Source organism: Acanthisitta chloris, unplaced genomic scaffold (genome assembly GCF_000695815.1).
Source record: "Acanthisitta chloris isolate BGI_N310 unplaced genomic scaffold, ASM69581v1 scaffold28742, whole genome shotgun sequence".
In the NCBI taxonomy this organism is placed as follows: domain Eukaryota; kingdom Metazoa; phylum Chordata; class Aves; order Passeriformes; family Acanthisittidae; genus Acanthisitta; species Acanthisitta chloris.
The window spans coordinates 17,827-36,508 of NW_008659269.1; the positions used below are offsets into that span (position 1 = coordinate 17,827).

The 18,682-nt window shown below is 42.0% G+C and overlaps 1 protein-coding gene across 1 annotated transcript in view; it reads right to left on the bottom strand.

Moving 5' to 3' along the window:
• Positions 1-18,403, bottom strand: part of LOC103797146 (inositol-trisphosphate 3-kinase A-like) — a 35,233-nt gene extending 16,830 nt beyond the window's left edge. The window contains exon 1 of the mRNA XM_009069341.1: positions 18,355-18,403. The gene's annotated coding sequence lies outside the window, so the exon portion shown is untranslated. The remainder of the gene's footprint in view (positions 1-18,354) is intronic.
• Positions 18,404-18,682: the final 279 nt, after the last annotated feature.

The following is an 18,682-nucleotide window of genomic DNA, read 5'->3' on the forward strand; positions in this document are numbered from 1 at the left end:
TAGCTGAAACAAAAATGCCCCAAATATCAACAAAAAAAATCCCTGAATTTCTCATACAAAGCACTTACTTTATACTTTCAGCAGCCAGATTCTGTGCTTTTGCCCCTTACTAAAGGTTTTTGGAATCCTCAAGCTAAGGAGATTCTTGCTGCCAAGTCTACTACCCACTTGGCTGAATCAGACATGAATCACAAATTGAGACAAAGATCTCATTGGGTGGGAGGTGAAAGAGCAAGTCAAGAAGAATGCTCCTCAAGCAAGCTCTGACAAGAGTGTGTGAGCAAACCCTCATACGAACCTTTATAACTAAATTTATGAGCACAACACTTAATTCAGCTCCCAAGATAGGGTTAAGACTCCTACATAAACTGACTTAGCCCTGTTATCACCACATTTAATTTTCTCTTGTTCCTGGGCAGTAAACAGGTTCTTGATGCACACAAACATTAGTCTGCACAGTAGTGACTGTTCATTACTAGACAAAAAGGTATTTAGGGACAGAATGCTGCTCTATGATAACCATACACCAATGGACAGCCTGGTCCATAGTCCAGAGTTTTGAGCATCTGCCTTAAAAAATCTGCACCCTGACATGCAATACCATCATTCTTCAGACTGTCTGAAGGACTATGCCAACCAATGTCAACTGATAATTTGGCCAAATCACTGCAACTGGCCCTGTGCCAGGGCAGCTCTGTTACTTCAAATGCTGTCAGCTGTCACTCAAGGGATACAGTGTAACACGTCCCTGGGTCAAGGACATCCCTGAGAAATCTCCACATGCCAGATGCCTTGGCAGCCTTGACCATCCTTGTATCTGCTTCAGTCCCCAAAGGAACTTAACACTCACTGCTTTGTCACACAGTTGATCTTCCTATGGTGTATGAGTGCCAGCTGGAGCTGTAAGACTGATCATCAACAGCAAGGGAGAACACGTGCTCTTAAAGAACGGCAGTTTGCATGCTACACAAGCAGCTTCCTGAACAGCACCTCTCATCAGACTGCCAGGCAAACTGTGACTATACCTTCATCTCTCCCTCCCTCTCTTTCACCATTCAGCCTCCAAATCTTTGAAGAGAAACAGTGCTCAGCCTGTACTTAGCCCTTGACACTGCTGGCTTTGCATTCAGCCATGGGTGAGGAACACAGCTGCTCAACCAGCATTTGGCAGGTGTATCCTCTGACTGCAGGGTTTCCATTTCCTGTTTGTTCTGCATTCATGATGGGCTGGGCTAAATCTTCAGTGTCATGAGAAACACTTAACGCAGTAAGCAGAAACAACTCTGCAAGTCAGAAGCCTCAAGTTCCTGTGTTTTCTCCTATGTTGTGCCTCACCATGCAGTGAAATGCACATTATCATTTGGCTTTGCTACCCTTTAGGATATCTGGTAAGCTTGCTGGGTGTTCAGTATACCTGGACTAAAGGAAAACATGAAGGAAAGAAATGGATGGTCAGTATCAGACTGAATTACTAAGAGCACAAAATCCCAAGTCCTGCTCCACAGCTGGATTCTATTTGTAACTGCAGGAGCAGTTCCTCTCCAAATCAGAGGAAAATGAAGCGTGAAGAAGCAAAAGCATTCTTGCCTTCCTGCAAACAGCATTGAGAGCCACAGACTGCTGACTATTCTGCAGACACTGATGTTGGCATTTTGTTTCTAATTATTACCAACTGAAATATCTACAACCTCTACATTATTCCCAGCACAAAACACAAAACAGTCAAGGAACCACATGGCTTTAAAGCTGTACTGTTACAACGGTTTCCTTCGCTTATCTCATAAAAATCTTGTAAAAGTCATTACTGTTGACTATAAGATTTTATTTTAATGATAATAAACATTTTCTGTTCTAAGGGATACTGAACTGTCTACCTCTCATAGCAGGCATTAAACATGGCCATTGTCTCTACTTTCACAGCTTGTGCTCTGCTCTGAAACACACTGGTTCTCTAATAGGATGGAGCTCTGCCACCTGTCCCTACTGAACACAGGAAAACGAAACAAAGGCATTCTGCCCCTACCAAGGTTCTGCCAGAACATCAGTCCTGCTGAGCAGGAAACTAAAATGTTATTATCTGAGAAGTAAATGGAAAGTTCCTCGTTACAGGAAAGTTGACTCACTTTCAGAGCCCAGACGTTTGAGATTTATCCAGGCTGTCCATCACCCAGAACAATTTTGTGGTACATCAAACATCACTTTAGCAGATGGTGTGGCAGAAGGAAAGAAATATTTCTTAACCTTCAAAACAACTGCAGTTTAAATCTTCAGAAACAGTTAAGCAATTTAAGAATTCTCTGCCCCTCCTCCATCTGTCATGGGTCACTGACTGACATCACTAGTCATGAGAAAGGGACATCTAGAAAGACAACAATCTTCAGATGACAGAATAAGCCTAACATCCTATTAGGTAGAAAACCCAATTACCAGTTCCAAACAGGATGAATATTGGGAATACTTTAAACCCAAACAGATTCACACTTCTCTATACATAGACCCATAAATAGGATTAGCCTAAAACATAAGCACAATTTGTTAAGGCACAAATGTGTCATTTGGGAACTGTGCATTACCTCAAACCCAAACGTACTATGACAAGTGCCAATCCATTTAAATCAGGTGTAGCTTCTGCGTAACATCAAGAGAGACTGTGTTCTAGTAACAAGCCAGGAAATAACTTCAAGAAGCTAATCTCCCTTGAGCGAACTTGGGAAGGAAGTTGAGCATGTGCTTCATCTTACTTGCTAAGGTGGTACAGACTGTTACCTGGAGACAAAGATCTATCCTGCCTTCCCAGAAGTTCAGGGCTAGGCTCACCACCAGATTAACACCCCCGTGATTCAGTGGCCACAGAGAATCTCCAGTCTGAACAGAAAAAGAGAAATAAAGAAAATTTTAATGCTTATCCATTATTATGATTTCTTACTCACCAGAAACACTACCATCAGACAGAAACTGTAAAATGGCCACAGATTCCTCTCTTCCTATTCCTAACAGCTTGAGTTAGTGAATACATGTTAAAAGCTTACTATGCTGGTTTGGGCTGAAGTAGAGTTAACTTTCTTCACAGTGGCTAGTATGGGGCTATGTTTAGGATTTATGCTGAACACAGGGTTGATAATGCAGAGATGTTTTTGTTATTGCTGAGCAGAGCTTACACAGAGCCAAGGCCTTTGCTCTTTTCCATACTGCCACACTGGCAAGGAAGTTGGGGGTGCATGGGAGATTGGGAGGAGACACAGCTGGGACAGGTGACCCAAACTGACCAAAGGGATATCCCATACCATAGGACATCATGCTCAGTATATAAGACGAGAGGAAGAAGGAGGAAGGAGGGGCATCTGGAGTGCTGGTGTTTGTCTTCCCAAGGAACCATTACACGTGATGGGCCCTGCTCTCCTGGAGATGCTGAACACCTCCTGTCCGTGGGAAGCAGTGAATTAATTCCTTGTTTTGCTTTGCTTGTGTGTGCAGCTTTTGCTTTCTCTATTAAACTGTCTTTATCTCAGCCCATGAGCTTTTCTAGCTTTTACCCTTCTGATTCTCTCCCCCATCCTGTTGGTGGGGGAGTGTGTGAGTGGCTGCGTGGTTCTTGGTTGCTAGCTGGGCTTAAACCACGACACTTACCATACTTTCAATGCATCCTCAATTAAGGACCCCAGAAGCCACAATCCATATAACTTTAAGAATCTGCCTGAGAGGAATGTAACTTTTTAACAGTGAAAGACTATTGGGCTATAATTAATTTTTTTTCCTGTAGGAAGCTATAGGAAGCAAAAGGATAGAGTTAAGGTTGCGGTAAGAACCTACTGGTTATCTGTGGTGATTGTGCTCCATTTTGGTCAATATTCCAAGAAAGTTTGACAAAGTGGAGGAACATTCATAGACGAATAACAAACATTGTATTGCTGAGGCCAAAATAATTGTGAGAGGACCATGCATGGCAATTGTCTTCTAATACACAACAAGGTTTCATAACTATAAGAGCAGTCAATTTTTCTCCATGCAGACTGGGAAGGATAAGAACAAGTGCCTTTAATTTGCAACAAACCCAAAATATTCAGGCAAGAGATGAGAAAAAGGCCTTCCAGGGTGTCAGTAAGTTTTCAAACAAGCTTGACAAATGTCTGTAAAATCATGGTCCAACTCAGTGACATGAGAGACCTGCCACGAAGGTAGAACCATGCTAATCCCAGCGTCAATGAGTTGCAATACTTTTAAAGGAGTTCAAGTCATAAGAACCAACAGGGCTCATCATCAATAGTCTAAAGACTATTGGGGCTATGATACTTATGTCCTCCAGGACAGAAAAAAAAGTTACATGAACCCTTTTCATACTTTATTTCCATTTCCTAAAAAGTATTAAAGAATGCATTAGAAAATTAAGTCACTCACACTAATATTTCTTGGCGAATCAGGATTCCTAAAATTACTGTAAACATGCATGTATACACCCACATACACATTGAGATGTTACTGATAGGTATTGATTTTTAAAATGCTCTTACATAACTTTTTTCTTTCCTACCATGATAATTCAGCTTCTAACATTCTAAAATGTCAGATACTCATTTGCAAAAGATCTGAGCAAACCCCACTGCTTCAGTATGGGATCTAGGTCCAGGCATGTGCCCTTTCTCTGTTCCAGTTCCCATAACTGCAGGTTCTAACAGCTTTACTTCAGAAACACTGTTAAATAATTTAAGTAATTAAAACTTGTAAATTAAATTAGAAGCACTCGAATAAGGCAGTCAATTACTCAAATAAGCAGCAATATAGTGTTAAGCGAAAAGGATTATTAGAGTCTAAAAACATGCCATGTAAAAAACAGATCAGACATACACTGGTAGCAGTTTGCCATCTGCTCTTCTAATCTATCACAAGACAAAGTCCAGTACTTCATCTCTGCTCCCTTGTCTCCTCCAAACACACCTCCATTTTCCTCTAAAGAAACACAAGCAGTTACTGCTTCACCTATCACTGTTCAAACATGGCCCACCCTTTGCAGTGGAATGCAAGTGTCAACATGTGATAGGCACTGTTACTTAGCCGGGTGTGGTATTTACCTAGGGGAAAGCCACATCCTTCAGCAACCACTTCAACAGCTCTGAGCTTTAACAGTAACTGTGAGATTACTCCAAACCACTCTGTTGAAACGATTTCAAAACAAAACAAGCAAAGTAGTAACAACCTAGACCAGACAAAAACCCCACACTCCTATCTAAATTGGCATCAGAATAGAACAAGTGAAGACAGGAGGGGAGCCCATTAATGGAACATGGTAAAGGTGAGGAAACCTGGGCTTCTATGGAAATGGGGACCCTTCACCATATACCATAGAAGCGAGAGGGTTACAAGGTAGTTGCTTGGTTTTGGAGCAAACCTGAAACTCTTCCTGCCCCAAGTCAGCACAACAACTATGTAAGGAATTCGAAGAAAAGATGACTTTGCCCTTGAGCAAAACCACAGGATTAAAAGAGAATTTCTGTTACCAGAACAACATAAGAGAGGCAAGCTGAATTCCTCCTCCATCTCAGAAGCAAGTAGTCCCAGAAACAAGGGATTATTTAAGATTTTAATTTCCATAATGTAGCCTTAAGAAACAGAATCAAATTCAGACCTTACATAAGCACGAGTGACTCAACGAAAGACTGAAACTGAAACAAGGCATCTGCCTTCCTGAAGAGTTGTGGGTGTTTGAACAATAGTGAATTCATTTTACGGAGCATGTTTCCTCTGCCCTGAAAGTAAACACGAGTTTACAACCAGGACACCAGAGATCCCACCTTTATAGAAGCACAAACATCAATCACGAATTATTCAGATGCAAACCCACCTAAAAATAAAATAAAACAAGCAGGGTTTAGTTTATACATAAACCACTTATCTACCTAAACTTTTATGTCATAGTAAAAGAGACCAAAAAAGCTCACAAAACTTCAAAGAACTTCATACTCTTGGCTCCTAGCAACAGAACTGCAAACTATACTCCCGTATCTTGCACAACCACCTACACCAGCCTCCTGAAATATGAAGCAAGCAGCAGCTCCTATGCCAGATTGGAAATAGGTAGCAGAACCCAAGAGTGCCCATCATCAACATGCTAAGGCTCAACAGCCAAAGAGAAGACAGACATTTAAAATGTCATTTACAGGTGGCTGATGACCTATGATGGGCACAGGGGAACAAGCTATGCAGAGAACTTAGTTCACAAGGCAAGACTAACTGCTACTCTGTTTGCTCTTTCTTGAAGAACACAATGTGAAAAGAATATTGGCAACTTGGCTACATTCATCCCATCACCATCCCCTGTCCCAGACAGGATTGTTGCCTATAAAATCAGGGGACTGAAAAGGCAGAATAGGATCGAGACACACAACTATAGCAATGGAAGGGGACATATTTCTAGAGATAATGCAGAAAATCACAACGGGTAAACAGGGACTAAAAAAACCCCATTAGTCTTCTGTCACTCCACTTTTAATACTGGAACGGGAAACCATGCTCAGTACATCAGTCAGTCCTACTGCTGGAAAAAGACTTGGAGACTGTTGGTGTGCTGACTAGCAAGCACTGGGCTACTAGAGAGCACAGGACTTACTCCCTTCTTGGTCTCTTTGCTGAAGGTGCATATGCCCTTTGCTCTTGCCATAAATTTGGGGAAAACAAGCAATGAAACTATTATAGGGACCTGATTCCTGCCCAGATCCAGCCAGAGAGAGATTAGGCCAGAGAGAGGCCTAATGGATGGAGAACTCTAATGGAGAAAACTCAAAAGGCTCACTCCTTCCTAATATATTTATAATATGGCTTCATTATGTTTTCTACTGCCTGCCTGTGGTAACCATAGTGGCATCATGAGCAAGTGTATAGGCAAACACACCCTGAAGTCAGGAGTCTCCACTTTAAATTCCTTTAACAGGTTTTTCAACAGAATGTCAGGATCTGTCCTGAAATGAGTACCTCAGGATTTAATCACTCACTCCTTCTGCTTTAGTACAAAGGTGGCAAAAACATTCCCTTATCTAAATTCCACAGAGCAAAACAACACAAATTGTATCCAATTATCAGCTCAGAATTCTGGTACTCAGCATTTTGCACTATGAAAAGTGAAAGCTGAAGCGTAGGAAGGTTTCCTAGTTTCTTCAGATTACATTTTCCTCTGAACAAAGCTGACCCTTTGTGGGGTCCATGCCGCTGTTCCTACAGAATGTACATGGGTGGCAATGGCTGAGGAGGGAGCCCACAGTGAGCAGATCTTATCATGATTAGAACATTCAGGTCAAGTGCACTTAGCCAACAACCCACTCAAACCCTACAGCAGATAACAGCTGATCTGCACACAAGAACACTGTTCACACAGCTTTTCATCCTTTCTACTGCATCACATAAGCACACAGCAGTGGAGAAAAATACAGAGGCCACCTTTTAAGACTTAATCTAGCTCTGTCTCTTTCCGAAGATCAGGGTCTCAAAACCTGGATTTCCTACATAGCCACCAAAACACCAATGCATGGGAATTCTTTGTGTGTTTCCTTCTGTGATTTGCTCTAAGTTACTCACCTCAAAGAAGGGCAAAACTGTTTGGTTTGCTTCAGACTAAACAACTTCAACAAAACTTCAGCTGTTTCCATGGCTAGAAAGAGATACATATTGACTCCATTACAAAATTTCTAATGAATCATCTGAAAAGCTTTTTAACCTTGAATTTTGAGGAAGGAGCCTGAAATCTAGGAAGAGGAGAGCTTTCAAAGCAGGAGAAGGCCATGGAAAGAGCAGAAGTCAACCCGATCAAATCTAGGAAATTCTAAGAGCCTCAGATTAATACGCACTAGATTCTCTTTAGTATTTAATTACCTTCTGTGGAGGCTGCTGGGCACAGCACATACAAGGGATCAATGGAGCTCAGCTGTGAAGGGTGTGCTCCCCTACCCCACTCCTCAGACACAAGAGGTGAGCTCAAGAAGGCTCAGCTGTGCACAAGGCAGCTGTGATCTACCTTTGCCAGATCCATGAGGGCCATCTTGCATGGGGCCTGAAGAGTCTCTCCAAGTACAGCACTCCTGTAAGTGTCCTCTCTAGAATGGGCATGTTAAGTGGACCAAGAGCTGGCTTGCTCTGCAGGATGCACTTTGGAAATGGAGGGAGGATGAAACATATTTGCCATGTGTCAGCATATGCTACTGGAATGCATTCAGATGCAGAATTATGTTTGCATTGGAACTTTAATAATGTCTTAAATGCAAAACTTTCCAATACTCAAAAGTTAGAAATTTTCAGAATTGAAATTTTTGGTACAAACTTAAGTTTACCTCTTCATGGCAACACTTACCATTTTCTGCAGAGCTTATGACATAGTCTTTACTTACGCAGCACTATATTGTAGTTCCTATTTATTCAATGTAAACAAACAACTCCCAACTCCATAAAAAACAGCTTTTTTTTTATTCTGTCCTCACTGGCTTTAGCATTTTTACTTCACTTACTGAAAATCTACTGTAAACATGGTTATTAAGTTGTGTGTGGCAGTTTTAAGACAACCATCACTGCAGTAGTAGCATGTTCTCTAAATTTTAGTGGATTTGTTTTCACAATCTCAGGATTGAGTAAAACACAAAGTAGTTTATTCATATCTTACATGGAAAATACTGAAAGAAAGATAGGTTAATAAGAAAAGTATCCACTAATTTTGAAAGCTTAATCTGAGGTGTCGACCTTTGCTCTTCCTAACGCTGTGTTAAACAAAACTGTAGAATGGCATTGCAAAACAGCTCCCATTAACTTTGGTTGCATGTACAGAAATTCAGCATTTGTGCTAGTAAGACACACACTCACAAGTCAGTCAATAGAAGAATGAGAAAAATACAATTAGTGGCCATAGTCAAAGGCTGCATAAATAACTTTCCTAGTCTCTTGCAGGGACACTGTGGAAAGGCAAGCAGTTCTCTGCATCAGTGTTAAATCAGGAAGTCAGTTTTTCCCTTCCCGTGATCTACCTGATTTGTTGCACACCTGTCTATAAAGAAACAGAGGTCCTGCAACACATGTCACCAGTCACTATGGAACTGTGACTTGTTCTTTGAGTTGATTGGAAATATAAACCAGTTGGAAGTCATGAATTCTGTGCACTGTGCGCTAATCCTGCCTGTAATTAAAGACTGCAGAATATTAATCACCCACACTGCAGGCACTTGAGTTCTTTCATTACATATTTTCAGTGCTTGACTGATGATTTCTTAATATAGTTGTTGCATGTTCTCCTGATCTGTTTTTTTGAGAATGTATTTTCTTTTAATTTTTTTAAGCAATAGTCTGTTTACCCGTTAAGTTTTGATCTTCCGTCTAGTCCTTTCTCTTGCATTTTTAGTGGCCTTCCCAACCACTCCCCTTCTGTCTGCCTGTACATACCCAGTACCTATCACAACCCTCTTACCTCCCTGATCTCTAAGGTTTTGCCTGTGACTAGCCTGCATTAGAATCATGCAGCAACCTGTTGCAATGTGTCTGCCCATAAGACTGGTCACTTGAAAGCACAATACCACTACCTGTGCCACATGCTCAGAGGATCTTTCAAGATTTTCAGCAGAGGTGGTGCATCTGAAGAGGTTCCAATAGTGGAAAGTGCTAACACATGACAATGATGTTCCCTCCAATTCCAAAGTGCATCCTGCAGAGCAAGCCAGCTCTGGTCTGTTTAACGTGCCAGTGCTAGAGAGGGCACTCACAGGAGTGCTGTACCTGGAGAGGCTCTTCAGGCCCCATGAGAGATGCTCCTCTTTTATCGGGCAAACCTAGGTCACAGCTGCATCATGCACAGCTGAACCTCCTAAAGTTCACCTCCTGTGTCTAAAAAGTGGGATAGCTGAACACAGCTGAGCTCCACTGATCCACTGTGTATGCATGACCTACAGATTTTGATGAGGACCAGCACCTCAAAGATGAGAAGCAGAAGCCTACATTTGATTCAGCACTCCACCACAGGAAGCAAAGAAAGTGCAGCACAGAAAAGATGTGCTGTCTAGAGTGAACATCACTGAGAAGAAGCACTGCAGTGTTCTCAACTATATGGAGCTGCTTGAAAAGAGCTAAGACACAAAGAAAGCTGTGTTCTCTGTAGCAGCTCGAAGTAGTGAAGGCAGCTACAGCTAAGACTGGATCACTGTATGTTGGGATGTGGCAGAGAACAGGAGTCAGAATCAGTTATATTGATAACGAAAGATGATTTCCTACCATCACTGGAAAACAAAGGCATTCTCTTTCTATGCAGTGCTCAATGTCATTTATCAACAGGTATTATCTTTATCACATGAAAGTTGTATGAAGACTACAGCAGTTTCCTCTGATCAGTCACAAGTGAACCATGCCATTCCCACTAACTTAAACAGTTCTGAGACATCCCAACTTCCTGTTAAACAGGTAATCCTTTGGTGGACTGATGAATCACACACATTTCAGTACCAATTACACACAGACATAACATGTATCTATATATATATTCTTTATCACCTGTAACCACACCTCTGTTATCAATGTGGCTCAAGTACAGATGAGGTCAGAAGGCTGAAGAAGAATGGCAGACTGAAGTTGAATGTAAGTAAAACCAAGGTAGTATCAGTGGGCTGGGATAAACAGTTGAAAGAGTTTGCATTCACTGCACCACCTTACTTGGGTATTTCAGCCTGTAGATATGGAGTGTTAGTGGATTCTGGGTTAATGCCAAGCTCCCACAAAGCAGCGTCTGTGTCATGCTTGCTATAGTCACCAACTGGCTTGGAGATTCTGTCCCAAGCTCTAAATCTGGACTGTGCCAAGTCTATGATAACTGCTTCAAATGAACTGTCTTTGGCTAATTTCTTCCCGAGCTTGCCAAGAAATAGAAGATTTGGTAACAAGCAATAATAGCCAGGCCTGATGGGTTCAGGATAGGTTTCTACAGCATCAGTCTCGCAGCTCCACATTTTGGGATGTAAAAGAAAATTTCACCCCTTGTGGGAAGCTCAGCATTTATCAACACAAATATCCACTCAAATGCTGCTGTTTATGTATTATCCCAGAAAGCATTCTCCATTACTGACAGGAACAGATCAGTTAAGCACTGGAAAAAACATAACAATGTATTTGCCAGGCTGACACTGGCCTCCTCTCCCCCTTCCCTATGCTTCTGTTCAGAATGAGCTGATGGAGACTAACACCTACTCCACACCCTGCCTTTTTATGGCATTTTTATCTAGGTATGCTATGGACAGACAATGCCATCTTGCCCAACTTGTGACCTTTTCAGATGAAGCTATGTCGGTAGAGAAGATTGAGAACACAACTTAAAAATGCAATTTAAACCTACGCCATGCAAGATCCAAATTAACATGGACTGACAAGCCAATTCTTTCTGCTTCAGCCCCCTTTCTCTGCAAAAAAACTACACTGACAGAGAAGGCAGAAAAGAGACAAACTGTTTGTAAGATCACATTTTCCTTCCAAGATGTGTAAGGTTAGTATCACCTTTTCTGCCATCACATTTTATAGACAATCACCACAAAATGTTGTATGATGATCCTTAGCTCTTCTCTCAGTCACTGCTAAACAAAACTGGTATCTACCATATAAATACAACATGCATTCTCAGCTTCCAGAAATATTAACTACATCAAATTGCATTACACTGTGAGCATTTAACCGAACTGATTCACTATAACACCTTCCATTTATAATAAACTTTAGATGTGAGTTAAGAGGTTATTTTTGAATATGTTAATTACCTCATTAATTAAATGTGGTAGTTAAATTAATCAATTAAAAATTGTTCACCCTCATCAAACCAGTCTAACCAGGGTAATAGTGTCAAAGCACAAAAATATACAGACATGTAAAATTTCCAAACTATTGCTCCAGCCACTACCCTTATTCCTTTTGTGACTGGCACGGGTTTTCACAAATAAATCTTCAACTGTGCTGAGTCACTGACAGCTTGAGAAAAATATGCTTAGGTATGACCTCTTTAAATATGCATCACTCAATGATGAGAAGTTGCTGTTACTTTCTTCCCCTCTTTCTAGTTCTAATAAGCATTTTAAGGAAGTTTGAACTGTAAAAGTGCATATATAAACTTCTATAACATACCTAATCCAACAGGTCCATAAGAAAAAAATTAGCACAGAACTCTTTCAATCTTAAACGGTATGCCAAAACATGTCCTTTAATACATGAAAAGTGAAAACTATCAGAGTGAAATTGATTCAAAAGAGAAGAACCTTGTAACACCTAAGTCACCATTTCAGATACATCCAGGATCAAAACCGCTTAACTGCTAAGACAGCTAATTGCCTCTCTCTCAACTGATTTGGTAAGAACTAATTCATTTTCTTACAGAGAAGAAGCCACATTACTACTAAATTGTCACCATTAGACCTGATACTGCCGATGTTTCAATATACTCCACCACTCGAGTGTACAGTGGCAAAGAATCCATCCTAAAACTGAGAGAAGCTCCCAATTCAAAGTTTTGTTCCAATAACTGTGCAATGTGGAAACATGAAACATTACTGCTGTTCACCTCATATTTGTTCAGCATACAAACGGAAGATTTTAGTATATTGGACGGTCATCATATATCTGCAGTTTTTAGAAGCATGAAATGGATTCTACTTAAAGTAGCTGTTTCACGAGCAAACCAATGAAGCGTGGTTTCTACTTGACTGATATATACTGTTATGCACCCTTATCAGAGTAACTACAGCTTAATCATACAATCATAGAATTTAAGGGTTGGAATGGACCTTAGAGATCATCTAGTCCCAACCCCCTCTGCCATGGGCAGGGACACCCCCTCACTCGCCCAGGTTGCTCAAGGCCTCATCCAGTCTGGTCTTGAACACTGCCAGGGTCGGGGCAGCCACCACGTCCCTGGGCAACCTGTTCCAATGTCTCACCACCCTTACAGTAAAAACCGTGTTTCTAATATCAAACCTAAATTTCCCCTCACCCAATTTGAATCCATTACCCCTTGTCCTATCATTGCAGTTCCTAACAAAGAGTCCCTCTCTGGCTCCCTGGTAGCCCCTTCAGATATTGAAAAGTGCTCTGAGGTCTCCACACAGTCTTCTCTTCTCCAGGCTGAACAGCCCCAACTTCCTCAGCCTGTCCTCATAGGGAAGGTGCTCCAGTCCCCTTGTCAACTTCATGGCCTCCTCTGGACTTGCTCCAACAGTTCTATGTCCTTCATATGTTGAGGATACCAGAATTGTACACAATATTCTAGGTCGGGTCTCACAAGAGCAGAATAGAGGGGAAGAATCACCTCTTTTGACCTGCTGGCCACACTCCTTTGGATGCAGCCCAGGATTCCATTGGCTCTCTGGGCTGCTAGCGCACACTACCTGCTCATGGTGAGTTTCTCATCCACTGTCACTCCCAAGTCTTTCTCCTCACTACCGGTTTCAATTACTTCCCCACCCAACCAGTGCCTGGAATTGCCATGGCCCAGATGTAGGACCTCGCACTTCATTTTGTTGCACTTCACGAGGTTTGCATTGTTCCCCCTCTCAAGCCTGTCAGTGTCCCTCTGGATGGCACATCCCTTCCCTCCAGTGTGTCCACTGCCCCACACAGTTTGGTGTCATCAGTGAACTTGCTGAGGGTGCACTCAATCCCACTGTCCATGTCGCCAACAAAGACGTTGACCAGTATCAGCCCCAGCACCGACCCCTGAGGGACACCTCTTGTCACTGGCCTCCATGTGGACAATGAGCTGCTGACCACAACTCTCTGCATGGACAGCTTGCCACTGTCCTCTATATAAACTTGTTTCAAAAGCCCTCCAATCTCTCACATTTCCACATCTCCTCGTAATTTCCTCACCTTTCTCTCCTGTCCCTCAACTAGCGCCTTCCACATGCCCTAACCTCTCCAGCCCACAGCACTCTATGCTTCCTCCCATACTTTCTTCTAACTACCCTCAGGAAATGCACTACCTACTGCAGCTGGGTCAGGCATGAAAGGACCTATGAACTAGCCAGTATGCACATGCCACTTTGCTAGTCAACAAGCAAAACAGAAGGCAGCTGTTTAACCCCTTTTGCACCTTTCTCCCTCAGAGAAGAAAAGGTATGGACTTATTCTGGTTACCCTTCTTCCACCTAGAGTCTGATCTTTGTGGAACTTTAGAGCGCTCTTGAAGAAGCTTCGAGATATCTATGCCACTGCCAAATTTAGCTGAAATCTACTAAAGCTGTTAAAATGGAATTGATAGAGTGATTACACAAGCTTTCTTTCGTTTTGGAAAGTAGGCTAAAAGCCCATTAACAGTCTAACTTATGTCATCCCTTCATTCCTATTCTTCATTTAAAAATAAGTTTTATTCTACTGCATTAGCTTATGTAACCCACCCCTGAGCAAAAGTAGTTGAAACTTTCAGTCTGTATTTATTAATTTAGTTAGTTAATTATTAAGTGTGCGTGCCTCTCTATATGCTTGTCCATTTTTTTTGGATGTTGAAAAGTAACAGCAAGAGCATCAGTGAAACCAAATATGCTTCACTAATGGCTATCCCCCAAAGTTTCCAGGCTGGTATCATTGCAGGCAAGAACTGAACTGCTTTTTCTCAAGCTAACTGTCAGCTGTTCTCATGGTTACAGTTCTAGGAATTTGGAATGACAGGTCACAGTTATGAAAAGGAGTAGATTTATATGGCATGTTTTTATCTAGTAAATAACATTCTCCTACGAAGAGGACAAGAGGCTGCTGTACATTATCATGGTGTTTATTCTCTGTGAAAGCCACTTTTTTAAGCCTCTGTCCCAAGAAAGAAGGTGCTAACCAGACTTTGTATTTCTTAAAATTGCTCACTCAGAGAATGAAGACAAAAATATGTAACTCTTGTAGTCCCTCCATTACTATAAACGCACCACTGGTGTTTTCACTGCAAGATTCAGCTGTGTATATACACCTCCCAGATGGCATGAAGCAAGGGTACAAAAGCATGCTTTCCATTTAAATGCAAGGGAAGGCAGGAATGTTAGCTGTCGCCATAGGGTAAAATCTATTCTGTCAATTGGTTTTTTAAAAAATAACAAACATTTTTTTATTAAGTTAACTGCCAAGATTTATGAAGCTCCAGCCATGGCATTATGCAAATTCCATTAGCACAGCTTCATGTGATTGTTTTTCACTGAACCACAAGTTGAACAAACAGAACAGCAGCAGAATAGGCTTCTCTCACACTTCGAACCCTTCAGTGTTAGAAGGGGTCTTCCTTCAGGAAAGCCAGGGCAACCCAGAACCCAAAGCTTCTGTTAACTAGTGCAAAATGACATGCTTAACTTGTGCAGAGAAACTGGAACACCACCCACTGAGCGCCTCTCAAAGGTGGGCCTGCCCAGACGCAAATGGCGTTATCTCCCTGCAGAGCCAGGCTGGGACTGCACTGTAATCATCAGCCATTGGTCCCAAGATATTCTTTCCCCCCACACAGGCCCTAACACTCCAGGGACATGCCCACATACTGCGCTCAATAAGAAACAAAAATTTAACATTGTCATGATGCGTCAATCCATCCAACCCAGATTGCTTAACTGAATCACCGACCCTCTTGGTGAGCTTCTTGCCAAGTGAGCTGCCAAGGAGAACTGTCCTCCAAGGGGTGCAATTGGGGACAGCACTCCCAGGCACACCATCTCAGGATCTGAGGCCTGAGAACCCCAGAGTGGCAAGCCCTGGACATGAAGCAAGGGCTCCAGAGCTTCCCGTCTCTCATACAGTCATGCAGAGGTAGCTTAAGAGCCCACAATATTTCAGATTCAACTGGGTCTTGATCTACAGGTCAACAGTAGAGAGGGCCTTCTTGAGCTTCGGTCTCAAGTTCCTGGATCTGCAGATGGAAGCCTTGAAGTCCTGATAACAGGCACATTATCAGAATTTCTGCTCCCACAGTTGAAGACCTGGGCAAGTTTCCAAGGTCCCTGCTAAGCACAGGGGAGCCTAGTAGGCTTGACAGCCTCTGAGCACTGGTGCCAGGCTCCAAATTAATTTCTAACATTTCCAAAGAAAAGTCTAAGGCAATTCTGCCATACAAGGGAAACTTTAAAATGTTATCATTTCCCATGAAATAGGAAACAGCAAGTTTGGCCCACCTCTGTTTCCTTCAGTAAAGTTTCTATCCTTTGTGCTCCACCTCGAGAATAAGCCTTCACCTATTAAAACACACTAAAAACAATACACATGAACAAAATGTGCCAATTTGCCTCTAAATAAAATCTTCAAAATATAAACCATTACGTGGGTAATCCTAAAATTTGTAGCTATTTTCACATGCACATGCCTGCCTTGAACCCAAAGCCTTCCATTCTAACACACACTTATTCATCCTGCCTCAAGATTTAAAAGCAGAAAGGACACGTCCTGTAAAGTCGAACCCTCAGAGCTTCGAAGCACAGGCTTCTAATGTGGTATGGTATGAACTCACTGCTTCACTGAAGAAACCGATTCTGTACGGACCAGACAGCCGAGTGCAGGGATTGCTAGTGTCACGGCATTGTACAGTAACAAAAGACATCAAACAGAACAAGACTGTCCTGGATGCCTCCAGGTGAGCACACAGAGTAGCCATCTGAGATGAAGGGCAGTGCATCCAACCACAGGGGAAACAGCAGATTCCTGGGATTTGAACTCTTTGTGGCATCAAGGAAGGGAGGGATGTACTATGCAAGCACTCTTTAAAGCAGATGGCATATTTGGCCTATTTAATTTATTAGGCAATGCCATGAAGTTCTGATGATTTCAAGTCCTAGGGACCAGTCCCTGCTCTCTTTTGACAACTTGCCACAGAAGGGATAATGAGGTAAAGAACATCAGTGAGAATGCAGGCCCGTGATGGGCAGTTTGCCCCATCTCCCTCTACACCGCAGGTATGGAAAAGTAACTCAGCCTTTAAGACATCAAGTATTTTACCAGTTGGGTGAATACTTACTTCACCAAGGAGACACTAAACAATTCTGCAGCTGCACCAAACTTGGGAAAACTGAAAAAACTTTTTCAAAACCTGAATTATTACTATACTATGAAAGTTCTCATTTCCCACACACCTAAATGAACAGGACAGTCTCTCAGAGTTTAAAATATTTATAATACAGACATTTTTAATTCGTCTGTAAATAATTGATAAAGATCTTCATTTAATATTTCTTTTCTTGCAACTAAAAGGTGACTAAAGCCTTCTAAAGGGTGACTACAGACTTCTTAAAAGAAAGTAGTACCACTCAAGTCCACTTATGCACTATGTTCTAGACACATGCATGTCAGACTACAGGGAAGGATACAGTTCTAATGAATCATTTAGAACTCAATATTGCATAAAATACCAATGACTTCAGAGATGCAGAAGCAAAACCTTAGAGGTAACATGGCTTTCTGCCTGAAGAATCAGTCTTGCTTCAGTATACATTCACAGACAAGTTAACAAGATGCCACAATGCCATGTCATAGTTCTCTGTATTGGTAGCACCATCACTTAATTCTTGCTCTCTATTAACGGCACATAGAGCCCACTGCAATAGCAGGGATACTGAGTCAAATGATCCTACGGTCCTTTATTATCTTTACTTTCTATACTCCTTCTACTTTTACAAAATCCCCACTAGTGTAGCATGTATTTTAGAAAAGAAAGCAAAATAACAGTAATTTTCCCCTAAAAAACAGAATCTATCTCAGAATCAAACGTAAAAATTAAGTATTACTATTACAGGTTTCTTGATATTGAATAAGACAAAGTTCGAAAGCTTTTTCTTATTTTTTTTCTCTTCCAGAACCAGACCACAAGCTGGTGCAAACAAAACCAATATTGTGCACAGCATTTTAGCTCCTGTAATGTGTCCCCTAAAGTAGCAAATCCACAATTACCATGAGAAAAGTCCAGCTGGAGGTATTACCTACAAGTTGCATTACTTCTTCCTTATACATTTTTTGTCAAAGCATATGTTCTGCTTGAAAACAATTCAGCACCAATGAGCTGGCAGTAGAACAGCAATTTAAATTGTGGTGGCAATAAAGGTAGGAGGAGGAATTCACTAAAGCTACATATTTCAGGCACAAAAGCCCGAGAAGCACACTGTAAGGAGTCAAGCAAATATGCATTAAAGATAATGGAAACGCAACTAACGATATGCGCTTAAAAGTGCACTTCATGGATGAAAGCTACCAAATTACAGAGGGGATTTACTGAGAAGAATGTGTTGCTGCGAGAACGGACAAAAGCATGCATTCTATCCATTCCAAGCTCCTCCCCATCCCCTGTCATGCTCACAGCAAGAAGCGGCTCAAAAATTGACAACCACAGACTCCAGGACTGAAAGAGACAAAAAATACCTGCTGGTTAACGCCTGGAAAAATTTTATTTTGAACATCTGATACAGGAGACTGGAAATAAAAAGAAAAACAACCCACTTATTATCAGAAAACATGTCTTTACACTCTTAGGACATCAAGCACAATTGCACAGAAAGAGGCAGAGCACACCTGGCCGGGTTTTATACGAGCAGGCGTGCGGCAGCGCTCTTCCACGAGGCCCAGCAGCAGGTGCACAGCACACCGCGCTGCTGCCCGCCCAGGACACGAGTTTCCCGGAGTTTCCGTGGAGTCGGGTCACGGGAGCCTCGCTCCGGGCGGGAGCGCACCGTGACCGGGGGCGCAGCAG